Source organism: Phocoena phocoena, chromosome 20 (assembly GCF_963924675.1).
Source record: "Phocoena phocoena chromosome 20, mPhoPho1.1, whole genome shotgun sequence".
NCBI classification, from domain to species: Eukaryota; Metazoa; Chordata; class Mammalia; order Artiodactyla; family Phocoenidae; genus Phocoena; species Phocoena phocoena.
Genome location: NC_089238.1, coordinates 15187767 through 15202587, shown reverse-complemented (window position 1 = coordinate 15202587; position 14821 = coordinate 15187767).

The window sequence follows — 14821 nt, the reverse complement described above, 5'->3', positions numbered from 1 at the left end:
TGCAATATTGGAACTCTTCTCTCTTGTTTATAACATTATTTATTTGAGTCCTATCTTTTTTGTTTTTTGTTTTTTTGCGGTATGCGGGCCTCTCATTGTTGTGGCCTCTCCCGTTGCGGAGCACAGACTCAGTGGCCAAGGCTCATGGGCCCAGCTGCTCCGCAGCATGTGGGATCTTCCCAGACCTGGGCACGAACCCGTGTCCCCTGCATCAGCAGGCGGACACTCAACCACTGCGCCACCAGGGAAGCCCTATCTTTCTTTTTTTACTTGATTAGACTAGCTAAAAGTTTTTCAACTTCATCTTTTCAAAGGACCAACTCAGTTTTATTGATCTTTTCTATTGTCTTTCTAGTCTTTATTTCATTTATATCTGCTCTAATGTTATCTTTTTTCCACCTCCAGATTTTGGCCTTAATTCTTCTTTTTTCTAGTTTCTTAAGGCATAAAGTTAGGTAGTTTACTTAAGATCTTTCTTTTTTTTAAAAAAATATAGGCTTTTATCTCTATAAACTTCCCTCTTGAAACTGCATTTGCTTTAGCCCATCTGCTTTTGTATGTTTTGCTTCTATTTTCATTTTTCTCAAGATACTTTTTGATTTCCCTTTTGATTTCTGATCCATTGCTTGTTAAAGAGTGTGTTTAATTTTCATGTATTTGTGAATTTTCCAATTTTCCTCCTGTTAATGATTTTTATTTTCATAATATTGTGGTCAAAAGGATACTTGATATGATTTCAGTCTTCTTAAATGTGTTAAGACTTGTGCCATAACATATGATCTATCCTGGAGAATGTTCCGTGTGTGCTTGAGAAAAAATATGTATTCTGCTGCTGTTGGATGGAATGTTCTATGTATGTCCATTATATTCATTTGTTCTGTAGTGTTTTCTGTCTGGATGAACTATCCATTGTTGATAATGGGGTATTGAAGTTCCCTACTAATACTGTATTACTGTTTATTTCTCCGTTCAGTTCTGTTAATATTTGCCTTATATATTTAAGTGCCCATATGTTTGGTGCATATATATTTACAATTATTATATCTTCTTTGTGAATTGGCCACATCATAATAGTGACCTTTTTTATTCTCTGTGACAGATTCCAACTGAAAGCCTATTTTGTCTGATATAAGTATAGCCATCCCAGCTCTCTTTTGGTTACCATTGCATGGGATATCTCTTTCCATCCTTTCACTTTCAGCCTATGGATATCCTTAAAGTGAGTCTCTTGTTGGTAACAAAAAGTTGGATCTGTTTTTCAGTCCCTTCAACTACGCTACTGATTGATTCAGCTACTCTACTATCTTTGGATTAAATAATTTATTTCATTTACATTTAAAGTAATTATTGATAGGTAAGGTCTTTTTATTGACATTTTGTTCATTGTTTTCGTTTTTTGTGTGTCCCTTTTTTCCTTTCTTTGCTATCTTCCTTTATAATTTGATGCTTTTTTTTATAGTGCAATGCACTGATCCCTTTCTCTATCTTTTGTTTATCTACTGCACATTTTTTCTTTGTGGTTACCATGAGGCTTACATAAAAAACATCTTATAACTTTATTTCAAGCTAAGAACTTAACTTTGACCACATACAAAATCTCTATGATTTAACTTCTCCTCCCCCCACCTTTAATGTTAATTGATATCACACTTTACATCTCTTTATTTCGTGTATCAATAATAAATTGTAGTTACAGTTATTTTTAATACTTTGTCCTTTAATCTTTATACTAAAGTTCTGTTATTAACATGCCACTGTACTATAGTAGAGTATTCTGACTTTACTTTTACCACTGAGTTTTATACTTTCATATGTTTTCAAGTTGTTACTTAGCATCTTTTCATTTCAACTTGAAGAACTCCCTTTAGCATTTCTTGTAAGGTGGTCCAGTGGTAAACTCCCTCCTTGTTTGTATGGGAATTTTTTTTTCCTCTTCATTTCTGAATGACAGCTTTGCCAGGTGTAGTTTTCTTGGTTGGCAGTGTCTTTCCTTTCAGCACTTTGAAGATATCATGCCACTCTCTCTTGGCTTGCAAGGTTTCTGCCGAGACATCTGTTAATAGTCTTAGGGGGGTCCCCTTGGATGTGACAATTTGCTTTTCTTTTTTTTTTTGACAATTTGCTTTTCTATTGCTGCTTTCAAAATTCTCTTTGTCTTCAACTCTTGACACTTTTATTATAATTATTTGGAGTTATTTAGGCTGCATGGATATGGGTGTTCATTTCCCTCTCCAGATTAGGGACATTTTCTATTCATATATATATATGTATATATATATTTTTTATTTTGTGGTACGCAGGCCTCTCACTGTTGTGGCCTCTCCCGTTGCAGAGCACAGGCTCCAGACGTGCAGGCTCAGCGGCCATGGCTCACGGGCCCAGCCGCTCTGTGGCATGTGGGATCTTCCCAGACCAGGGCACGAACCCGTGTCCCCTGCATCGGCAGGCGGACTCTCAACCACTGTGCCACCAGGGAAGCCCTATTTTTATATTTTAAATAACCTGTCTTCCCCTTTTTCTTTCTCTGCCTCTTCTGGGGTTCCCATAATGCATATATTGATACCTTGCTGGTACCCCATAATTCCTGTAGACTTTCTTTTGGTCCTCTGGGTGATTTCAAATGAACAGCAAGTCTTAGAACTCACTGATTCTTCTGCTTGATCAAGTCTCCTACTGAAGTGCTGGCATTTTTAAATGTAGTCATTGTGTCTTTCAAGTATAGAATTTCTATTTGGTTCTTTTTTATGGTTTCTAGCTCTTTGTCCTGTCTCATTTTGTTCTTGTATTGTTTTCCTGATTTTGTTTTGCTTTCTTGTAGCTCACTGAGCTTTAAGATGATTATTTTGAATTCTTTGTCAGGCAGTTTACAGATCTCTATTTCTTTTGGGTTGGTTACTCATGCTTTATTTTGTTACTATGGTGGTGTCATGTTTCCCTGCTTATTTGTGGTCCTTGTGGATTCGCAAACTAGCTGCCCAGAGATTCTGGGTGGATCAGCTGGTGAGGCCCATGGGAAGGCTTGCTCCTGGAGCCTTCAGGCAGGCTGACCTGGTGCTTGGTTTAGCAGGTGAGTGGGCCTGGTACCTGAGACTGCAGGGACAGGCCTGAAACTTGGATCCATGGTGTCTGATCTGGTGCCAGGAGCCACTGGGCTGGGCTTGTTAATTGGGTCTGTGCAGTAGACCTGCCTGTGCCTGTAGGGGCTGGCCTGGTGCTGGGGTTCACTGGACTTGGCCTGGTGACTGGATCTGTGGAGATAGACCTGAAGCCTGGGTCCACAGGAGCTGACCTCTTCCTGTGACAGTGACAGGCCTTGAACCTTAATCTGTGGGGGCTGACCTTGGTGGAGTTGACCTGTTGTCTGGATCCATCGGGGTACGCCTGGTCTGAGGCCGTAGGGGCAATCCTCATACTGGAGTCTATTGGGGCAGGCCTGGAGCCTAGGTCCATTGGTGCCAATGTGGTACTTGGGTCTGTAGGGCCAGTGTGGTGCTCGGTTGGGCAGCATGGAGCCTGCTGTCTGCGTCCACAGGGGCAGGCCTGGATTCTGAGTCATGGTTTACCTGTAGGGGCTTCCTGGAGCCTGGATTCACTGGAGGAGGCTGGTGCTTGGGTCTATGGCAAAGTTGGATGCTCACTTCACTCTTCTTCCCCCCATGCAAAGGGTGTATCTCTCCACACTTCATTGCACAGGCTTGGGGAAAGGGTAATGCAGGTAGTGTAAAATTGTCCTTTTTATCCTCTTCAACATATCTTTCATTTCTGTGCTCCACTCAAGTGCTGTATTAGATCATGAGAAGGCATTTTCATGTGTGGATGGTTGTTCAGATTGATGTTTCAATGAGAGGACAAGTGCCGGAAACTCTATTCCACCATCTTCCTGGTGTTACTACTCCAGTTCACTATTTTTGGTATGTACACACTTCTATTATTTTTTTTCACATGCATATTTTTATATTTATGACCACAAACAGTATGCAAAACAATTACAACACCTCAAGGAATCCCCTCGTGCATCCCCTTTCTATTCAGAATATTCCCCCACCCCTAATACCTGGCAACCACTGATATATTCTGGGTACCTATATTTTTACCTTTTCCAGAATGTCTTATAAATGGAACCACACAGTATGTAACTTTTTTTTAACATCTTTATTGGAGTATAATTGCTTTACAATGGTGTGTTAGTTTCTGCTTTATAACAAAGTGAATCAGTTATACATATACATATGTCCCCATATCTCTTCACTCTTGCATTTCCCTCCCTCCTACCCTCCCTATCCCACCCCTCTAGGTGGTCACAAAGCACCGAACTGCTCTCCCTGTGCTGTGCAGCTGCTTCCCACTAGCTATGTATTTTATGTTTGGTAGTGTATATATGTCCATGCCACTCTCTCACTTTGTCCCAGCTTACCATTCCCCCTCCCCGTAACCTCAAGTCCATTCTCTAGTAGGTCTGTGTCTTTATTCCTGTCTTACCCCTAGGTTCTTCTGACCTTTTTTTTCTTTTTTTAGATTCCATATATATGTGTTAGCATACAGTATTTGTTTTTCTCTTTCTGACTTACTTCACTCTGTATGACAGTTTCTAGGTCCATCCACCTCACTACAAATAACTCGGTTTCATTCCTTTATATGGCTGAGTAATATTCCATTGTATATATGTGCCACATCTTCTTTATCCATTCATCTGTCCATGGACACTTAGGTTGCTTCCATGTCCTAGCTATTGTAAATAGAGCTGCAATGAACATTTTGGTACGTGACTCTTTTTGAATTATGGTTTTCTCAGGGTATATGCCCAGTAGTGGGATTGCTGGGTCATATGGTAGTTCTATTTTTAGTTTTTTAAGGAACCTCCATACTGTTCTCCATAGTGGCTGTATCAATTAAATGCCCACCAACAGTGCAAGAGTGTTCCTTTTTCTCCACACCCTCTCCAGCATTTATTGTTTGTAGATTTTTTTATGATGGCCATTCTGACCAGTGTGAGATGATATCTCATTGTAGTTTTGATTTGCATTTCTCTAATGATTAATGATGTTGAGCATTCTTTCATGTGTTTGTTGGCAATCTGTATATATTCTTTGGAGAAATGTCTATTTAGGTCTTTGGCCCATTTTTGGATTGGGTTATTTGTTCTTTTGATATTGAGCTGCATGAGCTGCTTGTAAATTTTGGAGATTAATCCTTTGTCAGTTGCTTCATTTGCAAATATTTTCTCCCATTCTGAGGGTTGTCTTTTCATCTTATTTATGGTTTCCTTTGCTGTGCAAAAGCTTGTAAGTTTCATTAGGTCCCATTTGTTTATTTTTGTTTTTATTTCCATTTCTCTAGGAGGTGGGTCAAAAGGGATCTTGCTGTGGTTTATGTCATAGTGTTCTGCCTATGTTTTCCTCTAAGAATTTGATGGTGTCTGGCCTTACATTTAGGTCGTTAATCCATTTTGAGTTTTTTTTTTGTATGATGTTAGGGAGTGTTCTAATTTCATTCTTTTACATGTAGCTGTCCAGTTTTCCCAGCACCACTTATTGAAGAGGCTGACCTTTCTCCACTGTACATTCCTGCCTCCTTTATCAAAGATAAGGTGACCATATGTGCGTGGGTTTATCTCTGGGCTTTCTATCCTGTTCCATTGATCTATATTTCTGTTTTTGTGCCAGTATCATATTGTCTTGATTACTGTAGCTTTGTAATATAGTCTGAAGTCAGGGAGCCTGATTCCTCCAACTCCGTTTTTCTTTCTCAAGATTGCTTTGGCTATTCGGGGTCTTTTGTGTTTCCATACAAACTGTGAAATTTTTTGTTCTGGTTCTGTGAAAAATGCCAGTGGTAGTTTGATAGGGATTGCATTGAATCTGTAGATTGCTTTGGGTAGTAGAGTCATTTTCACAATGTTGATTCTTCCAATCCAAGAACATGGTATATCTCTCCATCTGTTTGTATCATCTTTATTTCTTTCATCAGTGTCTTATAATTTTCTGCATACAGGTCTTTTGTCTCCTTAGGTAGGTTTATTCCTAGGTATTTTATTCTTTTTGTTGCAATGGTAAATGGGAGTGTTTTCTTAATTTCACTTTCAGATTTTTCATCATTAGTGTATAGGAATGCAAGAGATTTCTTTGCATTAATTTTGTATCCTGCTACTTTACCAAATTCATTCATTAGTTCTAGTAGTTTTCTGGTAGCATCTTTAGGATTCTCTATGTATAGTATCATGTCATCTGCAAACAGTGACAGCTTTACTTCTTCTTTTCCAATTTGGATTACTTTTATTTCTTTTTCTTCTCTTATTGCTGTGGCTAAAACTATGTTGAATAATAGTGGTGAGAGTGGGCAACCTTGTCTTTTTCCTGATCTTAGTGGAAATGGTTTCAGTTTTTCACCATTGAGGATGATGTTGGCTGTGGGTTTGTCATATATGGCTTTTATTATGTTGAGGAAAGTTCCCTCTGTGCCTACTTTCTGCAGGGTTTTTATCGTAAATGGGTGTTGAATTTTGTCGAAAGCTTTCTCTGCATATATTGAGATGATCATATGGTTGTTCTCCTTCAACTTGTTAATATGCTGTATCACATTGATTGATTTGCATATATTGAAGAATCCTTACATTCCTGGAATAAACCCCATTTGATCATAGTGTATGATCTGTTTAATGTGCTGTTGGATTCTGTTTGCTTGTATTTTGTTGAGGATTTTTGCATCTATGTTCATCAGTGATATTGGCCTGTAGTTTTCTTTCTTTGTGACATGTTTGTCTGGTTTTGGTATCAGAGTGATGGTGGCCTCGTAGAATGAGTTTCGGAGTGTTCCTCCCTCTGCTATATTTTGGAAGAGTTTGAGAAGGATAGGTGTTAGCTCTTCTCTAAATGTTTGATAGAATTCACCTGTGAAGCCATCTGGTCCTGGGCTTTTGTTTGTTGGAAGATTTTTAATCACAGCTTAAATTTCAGTACTTGTGATTGGTCTGTTCATATTTTCTATTTCTTCCTGGTTCAGTCTCGGAAGTTGTGCATTTCTAAGAATTTGTCCATTTCTTCCAGGTTGTCCATTTTATTGGCATATAGTTGCCTGTAATAATCTCTCATGATCCTTTGTATTTCTGCAGTGTCTGTTGTTATTTCTCCTTTTTCATTTCTAATTCTATTGATTTGAGTCTTCTCCCTTTTTTTCTTGATATGTCTGGCTAATTGTTTGTCAATTTTGTTTATTTTCTCAAAGAACCAGCTTTTAGTTTTATTGATCTTTGCTATAATTTCCTTCATTTCTCTTTCATTTACTTCTTTCTTTTTTACATCTTTATTGGAGTATAATTGCTTTACAATGGTGTGTTAGTTTCTGCTTTATAACAAAGTGAATCAGTTATACATATACATATGTTCCCATATCTCTTCCCTCTTGCATCTCCCTCCCTCCCACCCTCCCTATCCTACCTCTCTAGGTGGTCACAAAGCACGGAGCTGATCTCTCTGTGCTATGTGGCTGCTTCCCACTAGCTATCTATTTTACGTTTGTTAGTGTATATATGTCCATGCCACTCTCTCACTTTGTCACAGCTTACCCTTCCCCCTCCCCATATCCTCAAGTCCATTCTCTATTAGGTCTGTGTCTTTATTCCCATCTTACCCCTAGGTTCTTCATGGTATTTTTTTTCTTAGATTCCATATATGTGTATTAGCATACGGTATTTGTCTTTCTCTTTCTGACTTACTTCACTCTGTATGACAGACTTTAGGTCCATTCACCTCACTACAAATAACTCAATTTCGTTTCTTTTTATGGATGAGTAATATTCCATTGTATATATGTGCCACATCTTTATCCATTCATCCTATGATGGACCCTTAGGTTGCTTCCATCTCCTTATCTGGTCTTTATGATTCTTTCCTTCTGCTAACTTTGGATTTTTTTTCTTCTTTCTCTAATTGCTTTAGGTGTAAGTTTAGGTTGTTTATTTGAGATGTTTCTTGTTTCTTAAGATAGGCTTGTATAGGTGTAAACTTCCCTCTTAGAACTGCTTTTGCTGCATCCCATAGGTTTTGGGTCGTTGTGTTTTCATTGTCATTTGTTTCTAGGTATTTTTCGATTTCCTCTTTGATTTCTTCAGTGATCTCTTGGTTATTAAGTAGTGTGTTGTTTAGCCTCCATGTGTTTGTATTTCTTACAGATTTTTTTCCTGTAATTGATATCTAGTCTTATACCATTGTGGACGGAAAAGGTACTTGATATGATTTCAGTTTTCTTAAATTTACCAAGGTTTGATTTGTGATGCAAGATGTGATCTATGCTGTAGAATGTTCCATGAGCACTTGAGAAGAATGTGTATTCTGTTGTTTTGGATGGAATGTCCTATAAATATCAATTAAGTCCATCTTGTTTAATGTATCAGTTAAAGCTTGTGTTTCCTTATTTATTTTCATTTTGGATGATCTGTCCATTGGTAAAAGTGGGGTGTTAAAGTCCCCTACTATGATTGTGTTACTGTCAATTTCCCCTTTTATGGCTGTTAGTATTTGCCTTATGTATTGAGGTGCTCCTATGTTGGGTGCATAAATATTTACAATTGTTATATCTTCTTCTTGGATTGATCCCTTGATCATTATGTAGTGTCCTCCTTTGTCTCTTGTAATAGTCTTTATTTTAAAGTCTATTTTGTCTGATATGAGAATTGCTACTCCAGCTTTCTTTTGATTTCCATTTGCATGGAATATCTTTTTCCGTCCCCTCACTTTCAGTTTGTATGTGTCCCTAGGTCTGAAGTGGGTCTCTTGTAGACAGCATATATATGGGTCTTGTTTTTGTATCCATTCAGCCAGTCTATGTCTTTTTTTTGGTGGTACGTGGGCCTCTCACTGTTGCGGCCTCTCCCTTTGCAGAGCACAGGCTCCGGACGCGCAGGCTCAGCGGCCATGGCTCACAGGCCCAGCCGCTCCACGGCATATGGGATCCTCCCAGACCGGGGCACGAACCCGTGTCCCCTGCATCGGCAGGCAGACTCTTAACCACTGCGCCACCAGGGAAGCCCCAGTCTATGTCTTTTGGTTGGAGCATTTAATCCATTTACATTTAAGGTAATTATCGATATGTATGTTCCTATTCCCATTTTCTTAATTGTTTTGGGTTTATTATTGTAGGTTTTTCCTTCTCTTGTGTTTCCTGCCTAGAGAAGTTCCTTTAGCATTTGTTGTAAAGCTGGTTTGGTGGTGCTGAATTCTCTTAGCTTTTGCTTATCTGTAATGCTTTTAATTTCTCTGTCAAATCTGAATGAGATCTTTGCTGGGTAGAGTAATCTTGGTTGTAGGTTTTTCTCTTTCATCACTTTAAATATGTCCTGGGTAGAGTAATCTTGGTTGTAGGTTTTTCTCTTTCATCACTTTAAATATGTCCTGCCACTCCCTTCTGGCTTGCAGAGTTTCTGCTGAAAGATCAGCTGTTAACCTTATGGGGATTCCCTTATGTGTTACTTGTTGTTTTTCCATTGCTGCTTTTAATATTTGTTCTTTGTATTTAATTTTTGATAGTTTGAGTAATGTGTGTCTTGGTGTGTTTCTCCTTGGATTTATCCTGTATGGGACTCTGTGCTTCCTGGACTTGATTAACTATTTCCTTTCCCATATTAGGGAAGTTTTCAACTATAATCTCTTCAAATATTTTCTCAGTCCCTTTCTTTTTCTATTCTTCTTCTGGGCCCCCTATAATTCAAATGTTGGTGCATTTAATGTTGTCCCAGAGGTCTCTGAGACTGTCCTCAATTCTTTTCATTCTTTTTTCTTTATTCTGCTCTGCAGTAGTTATTTCCACTATTTTATCTTCCAGGTCACTTATCCGTTCTTCTGCTTCAGTTATTCTGCTATTGATCCCTTCTAGAGAATTTTTAATTTCATGTATTGTGCTGTTCATCTCTGTTTGTTTGTTCTTTAGTTCTTCTAGGTCCTTGTTAAACGTTTCTTGTATTTTCTCCGTTCTATATCCAAGAGTTTGGATCATCTTTACTGTCATTACTCTGAATTCTTTTTCAGGTAGATTGCCTATTTCCCCTTCATTTGTTAGGTCTGGTGGGTTTTTGCCTTGCTCCTTCATCTGCTGTGTGTTTCTCTGTCTTCTCATTGTGCTTAACTTACTGTGTTTGGAGTCTCCTTTTCGCAGGCTGCAGGTTCGTAGTTTCTGTTGTTTTTGTTGTCTGTCCCCAGTGGCTAAGGTTGGTTCAGTGGGTTGTGTAGGCTTCCTGGTGGAGGGGACTAGTGCCTGTGTTCTGGTGGATGAGGCTGGATCTTGTCTTTCTGGTGAGCAGGTCCACGTCTGGTGGTGTGTTTGGGGTGTCTGTGGCCTTATTATGATTTTAGGCAGCCTCCGTGCTAATGGATAGGGTTGTGTTCCTGTCTTGCTAGTTGTTTGGCATAGGTTGTCCTGCACTGTAGCTTGCTGGTCGTTGAGTGGAGCTGGGTCTTGGCGTTGAGATGGAGATCTCTGGGAGATTTTCTCTGTTTGATATTACTTGGAGCTGGGAGGTCTCTTGTGGACCAGTGTCCTGAACTTGGCTCTCCCACTTCAGTGGCACAGCCCTGATACCTGGCTGGAGCACCAAGAGCCTGTCCTCCACATGGCTCAGAATAAAAGGGAAAAAAGAAAGAAAAAAAGAAGAAAATAAAATAAAGTTATAAAAATAATTTAAAAAATTTTAAGTATTAAAAAAAATGAAAAAAGAAAAAAATGGACAGACAGAACCCTAGGACAAATGGTAAAAGCAAAGCTATACAGACAAAACACACACAGAAGCATACAAATACACACTCAGAGAAAAAAGGAAAAAATATATGTATAGTTGCTCCCAAAGTCCACCTCCTCAATTTGGGATGATTCGTTGTCTATTCAGGTATTCCACAGATGCAGGGTACATCAAGTGGATTGTGGAGATTTAATCCGCTGCTCCTGAGTCTGTTGGGAGAGACTTCCCTTTCTCTTCTTTGTTTGCACAGCTCGTGTTTCAGCTTTGGATTTGGACCCGCCTCTGCGTGTAGGTTGCCTGAGGGCGTCTGTTCTTCTCTCAGAAAGGATGGGGTTAAAGGAGCAGCTGCTTCGGGGGCTCTGGCTCACTCAGGCTGGGGGGAGGGAGGGGTACGGATGCGGGGCACGCCTACGGTGGCAGAGGCTGGCATGATGTTGCACCAGCCTGAGGCGTGCCATGCATTTTCCCAGGGAAGTTGTCCCTGGATCACTGGACCCTGGCAGTGGCGGGCTGCACGGGCTCCCAGGAGGGGTGGTGTGGATAGTGACATGTGCTTGCACACAGGCTTCTTGGTGGCTGCAGCAGCAGCCTTAGCGTCTCATGCCCATCTCTGGGGTCCACGCTGATAGCCGCGGCTCACGCCTGTCTCTGGAGCTCCTTTAAGCGGCGCTCTTAATCCCCTCTCCTCGCGCACCAGGAAACAAAGAGGCAAGAAAAAATCTCTTGTCTCTTTGGCAGCTCCAGACTTTTTCCCGGACAGACTCCCTCCCGATTAGCTGTGGCACACTAGCCCCCTTCATGCTGTGTTCACGCAGCCAACCCCAGTCCTCTCCCTGGGATCCGACCGAAGCCCGAGCCTCAGTTCCCAGCTCCCACCCGTCCCAGCAGGTGAGCAGACAAGCCTCTCGGGCAGGTGAATGCTGGTCGGCAGCAATTCTCTGTGCGGGAATCTCTCCACTTTGCCCTCCGCACGCCTGTTGCTGTGCTCTCGTCAGTGACTCTGAAGCTCCCCCGCTCCGCCACCCGCCGTCTCCGCCCGCAAAGGGGCTTCTAGTGTGTGGAAACCTTTCCTCCTTCACAGCTCCCTCCCACTGGTGCAGGTCCCGTCCCTATTCTTTGTCTCTGTTTTTCTTTTTTCTTTTACCCTACCCAGCTACGTGGGGAGTTTCTTGCCTTTTGGGAGGTCTGAGGTCTTCTGCCAGGGTTCAGTAGGTGTTCTGTAGGAGTTGTTCCACATGTATATGTATTTCTGATGTATTTGTGGGGATGAAGCGTCTTACTCTTCTGCCATCTTGAAGCTTCTCCCAGTATGTAACTTTTTGAGACTAGTTTTATCCATGATGTTGCATGTGTCAATGGTTCATTGTTTTTATTGTTGAGTAATATTCCATTTTGTGGATGTACCATGGTGTATCCATTTATCCATTGAAAAACATTTGGATTGTTTCCAGTTTTTAGTGATTATAAATAATAATATTATAGACATTCATGAATAGGTTTTTGTGTGAACATAAGTTTTCATTTCTCTAGGCTAAATATAAGTGGGATTGCTAGGTCACATGGGAAGTGTATGTTTAACTTTTTAAGAACGACCAAATTGTTTTCCATAGTGGTTTTACCACTTTGCATTCCCATTAGCAGTGTATGAGAGTTCCAGTTGTTTCACATCCTCTTCACTGCTTGGTACTGTCACACATCTATGATTCTGAAAAGCCCCAGTTTATAGAGACCAGTGTTGATATCTGTGTTTTGGCTGTTGTATATTACTTATAAGGCAGGGCATGACAAGTCTGGCACTATTTCTGGACCACAAATTAAGTGAAGATATTCAAGTATTACCTGGCAAAAATGTTTCAGGTTTGAGATGCACTATACACAATATGATACTGGGGACACAAGAAGTTGAGGGGACATGCTTGTTTACATACACAGATTATCAGAAAATACATAGGAGTTGTAGGAACCATGTTTATAGGATGGAATTGATTTATAGTTGGACTGGAAAATCTCTAACATTATCTCCATGATGCTTGAATGTCTGATGTTGACTTTGATTGAGATAAGGGCAGAGGGATATATAAGGTGCTGTTTAAAGTTGAAAACTTCCTCAGAGACAGCCCAGAGTCAATTTGTTTACTCACATAAACGATTAGATAACCCAGCTTGACTGTGTGACCAGTGAACAGAGGGGCATAAAAGCCCTTGTGGGGAACTTCTGCCTTGAGCTCTCCCAGAGCCAAGATTCACACAGATCTTAGTGGTTCAGTCAGGAGGTAAGAGTGCAGTCTCTGTGTGAATAAGGACACTGGGGAGCTTGCAACTGGACTCCCCCCAACCAAATGCTTGCCTACCCTTTCTCTTGGTAAGCTGCATCCTTTGCTTTTATTATTTATTTATTGTTTTGCAGTACGCGGGCCTCTCACTGTTGTGGCCTCTCCCGTTGCAGAGCACAGGCTCCGGATGCACAGGCTCAGCGGCCATGGCTCACGGGCCTGGCCGCTTTGAGGCATGTGGTATCTTCCTGGACCGGGGCACGAATCCGTGTCCCCTGTATCAGCAGGCGGACTCTCAACCACTGTGCCACCAAGGAAGCCCCATCCTTTGCTTTTAAAGGAAAGCATTACACATATATACTCTGTGGAGTTTTGTTAGTTCTTTTGAACTGATGAAATCTTTGCCCATGTTAATTCTCTTGTGTCCTATGACCTTGCAGTTATGTCTACAAAATATGAATTTTCAAATTAATTTCTATTTTGTTGTATATATTTAGGAATAAGTGGACTTGGATTCCAAAACCATGTCCACTCCTCAGAGCTGCACAAACTTCACTGACCAAAAGATCAGTTAGATGAAAATCCTCATTTCATATATTTATCAATTCATAAAATAAGGACCCATAAAAATTAAAGAAAAAGAACATTTTCAACTTCTTCAAAATAAATCTTAACACAGGAGTCTGGAATATAGCCCAGTCCTGTTTCATACCAAAATAAATCTATTGGACCTAATTTTCCTGAACGTTTGTTAGAAAGCAAAACTTCACTTAGGTTTTCTTCAAGGCATTCAAAGGTACCTCCTACAAGGATATGGCTGTACTTATGTCCATTGGATTCTATATCTTGATTTCTATCTTCACCTTAGTTCATGAAATGACTCTGCACAGGATCTTTCAAAGATAGACTTACTTCTCTCTGCACTGTCCACAGCTGGTATTTTGGGGCTATTTTAATTTTTTTCGCAAAATTGGGAAGTATACATTTGCATTGGTAATCAAGTTGATGAGTGTAACTTACTACCAGAGAAGGAGAAAAAAAAAAAAGATAAGGATGAAAAAAAGATATGTATATGGACTCCTCACTGAATTGTTATTTAGATATGTAATTGTAAACAAAAATTACAGTCCAAACTTCAACTGTATTTCAGGGCCAGTTTTTGCTCATGCCTTGATCACCTCGTAGTCACCACAATTTTGCTCATTGACCCTGGAATCCAAATATTCTTACCTTCATTTTTATAATACAGATACAAAGAGATTATTTTCCCCTTCTTTTAATCCATCAAATTTAATTTTAAAATGTGACCATTTAATTTTGAGGGTCAGAAATTTGAGGCAGCCTCAGCTGAGCAGTTCCTGCTTGGGAAGAGGGGAGTGGATCTCTCATGTGGTTCCAGTTGGATGTCAGAGCAGCTACAGTCATCTAAAGACATGACTTGCCCCAGATAGCCCATTCATATAGTTGGCAGATGATACTGGATAACGGCTTGGTGCTTAGCTGGGGCTATTGACTAGGGTGCCTACGCATAGGCTCTCTAGCATCATGATCTTGGTATGGTTGGACTTCTTTCATGGAAACAGCTTTCCCCAGAGTTAAGAGTTGAAGCCTCATCTGTTCCCTTGTCAACCTTCCTTTCTTTAGTATGAATTCTTTGCTGTTGTATAGAGTGAGTTAGAACTAATCATTCTTACAGTCATTTCATTTGAAGTGTTCCCGTCCATTGTGAATTCCCTGGTGTTGTAAGGATTTGAGCTATGGCTGTAAGCTTTTCCATATTTATCATTTTTATATGACCAGTAAGATAGTATTTTATCCAGTT